This window comes from Pyxicephalus adspersus, chromosome 1 (assembly GCF_032062135.1).
Source record: "Pyxicephalus adspersus chromosome 1, UCB_Pads_2.0, whole genome shotgun sequence".
In the NCBI taxonomy this organism is placed as follows: domain Eukaryota; kingdom Metazoa; phylum Chordata; class Amphibia; order Anura; family Pyxicephalidae; genus Pyxicephalus; species Pyxicephalus adspersus.
The window spans coordinates 38,645,579-38,648,053 of NC_092858.1; the positions used below are offsets into that span (position 1 = coordinate 38,645,579).

Consider the following 2,475-nt stretch of genomic DNA (forward strand, 5'->3'; position numbering starts at 1 on the left):
TATATACTATGCTATAGTCATATACTATGACTAATTTATGGTTTTTGGCTGGAGTATTGATATCAATCAAATAAATTATTACACATCTGAAATACATATTCATGAACAAATTTATTTACTGAAGTATTTGTTATTCTGCATAGTTTTGTAGAGCAAACATTGTTGAAAGACAGCACAGACATGAGCTGCTCTTTGAGGGCCTTTGGTATAGCACACACTCTAGTTTGAGTGGACTAGGAAAAACATGTAGCACACTGATGGGATCATCACTTTGCGGTTCAGCTCATGTCAGGACATGTACACGCTGGTAGATCCTAATTATCTCTGCTGCTCTCATCTGCTTTCTCTCAGGATTTACCTGCTGTACACTGTGTGTGTGTGTGTGTGTGTGTGTGTGTGTGTGTGTGTACATGCATGTAAATGTATATATATACTCGCATATTCTGCATGGCCAGAAGTTTGTAGACACCAGACTATCACACATATATGAATTTGTTGGACATCCTACTCTAAAATTATGGGCATGCATAATGATGTTGGATAGAGACCTAAATCCTAATCCCAGATATGTTCAATAGGGTAAGATTCCAAGCTTTGTGCTGAGTGTTTGCCCACACTCATCAAGCCATGTCTTTTATGGCCCATTTTACTGGGAAGCTTAAAGCGAATCTAATTCAAACCCTTTTATTTAAAGTTAAAATTGTATTTTTTGCAGCGATCAAGACATAATGGGAGTGCAAATCCTCCCGGGATGGGTGAAGGCTGCTCCTTCTTAGCCCTTTAGTGGTAGAAAAAAATTGCAGATCTCATGCATGCGCAGTGAGATTGGCAATCTTTTTCCCAATCTACGTCACCTGATCTTGCGCCTGCGAAGTGCCTGATCCGGTGATGTAGGAAGAAGAACCCAGAAGGAAAGAGAAAAAGATGTAGGCTTTTTGTTGTGTCCGTCATTAGAAAATTCTGAACTCAATAGTGTGCGGGGGTGTCTGCATACTTTATCTTTAAATAATTCAAATCCCTATGAAACATCGACCCCTACCTATTTTTATTTTGTAAGTGACTGTAGTTTTTTTAACACTTTTATTAGATTCATGATTGGAGTGCACTGGCCTGGTGTTATTTTATGTATATTTTGTCCCTGAACGGTCAGTCTCTGGTCTTTATGTGGCAGGACTTTCTGTTCCTGTATCAATGTTGCGTTTTAAGCAGTATTACAGTTGTTGCTTCGTGCAAGAAATATCAGTAAAACATAATACCTGCATTGGAGGAAGCAGTTAAAGAAAGTTGCCTTTTTGTGGCTGATTATTAGTGCCAGAGCGCTTAAACCAACATATTTACGTAAGTAAACCTGCATAACGAAAATCATAAATAATTATTTTAATATCAAATTACTATTACAGCATCTGCTGTAAAACAATACAATGGTTTGAATAACTGAAATTATAGAAAGTTGTGAGATTAATATTCTTACAATTATTTCTCAGCTCTCCTAAAGTGTCAGGGAAGCACCCATATTTTCAGCCTTTTTAGTCATATGAAGGAATGAGCAAATATATATGATAACGCGTGTGTGGATTCCCTCCTTTGTAGCCACTGATCCAAAACTAAAATGTAGTTATTTCTCATGTCACTTACGTCTTAATTATTTTGAGCCAGAGAATTAGTATATTGAAAATATTATAGCAAAAAATTTGTTGTAAGAGGGTTAACAATGCCAAGTTAGATTTTCGAGCAGTACTATACCCTGTACCCTTTTTACCGCCCCCTTATACTTTGTCCCAAATTTTTAATGTCCACCCCATTAGTATGCATCATTTTTTCATTGTCTTTCTACTATGCCAAAATTGTTCAGTGCCCATTTAATGTGACCCATTTTTCTAGTGGCCCATCTTTTGTAAAGAGTGTAGTCAATGTAATGTAATAATTTAAGCTTAGTTCACATTAGCAGTATAACACTAGAATTTGCTGCACCCAAGTGCCAAATGACAACTGGGAGTGGTAGCAGGCGGTAACGGCTAGGCCCTTTAGGGGTATTCAGGTGTTTTTTTATTGAAACTCCATGGAAAAAAGTTGCAAATGCTTAAAAACGCTTTCATAGTGCAGTGTTCCCCCCAGCCCCTTTTAGCTGTGCACACCACCTGGCTGATTTTGGGTGGTTACTGATGAGTCGGGTCACAATACAGGGACTGCCACCCAGCTTAAAAAAAATGTCTGGGTTGAGCACTGTAGTGTTAACAAGTAGTTCCAATTCAAGTGCTTGGAGATGGCTGCGGTAGCAAACTGCCCTTGAATGTTGCATGTAACATTTGAAAAAACGAGCAGCAATGCTGCCTTTTGAGATATTTGACAAAAACTGAAACATTTGTTCCAAAGCTAGCCATATTTACAGTGAGAGTTGGCAGCTTGTCACCTCTGCTCCTAGAGGATGGGTTGTGGAAAAAATACAACGTATAAAACTTCCCTTCTCTGTGCCAG

General features: G+C 38.3%; 1 protein-coding gene across 1 annotated transcript in view; it reads left to right on the forward strand.

Moving 5' to 3' along the window:
* METTL1 (methyltransferase 1, tRNA methylguanosine) overlaps positions 1-929 on the forward strand; it is a gene marked incomplete in the record, with an annotated part of 6,989 nt that extends 6,060 nt beyond the window's left edge. Inside the window, 1 exon segment of the mRNA XM_072407142.1 lies at positions 1-929.
* Between the last annotated feature and the right edge of the window lie 1,546 nt (positions 930-2,475).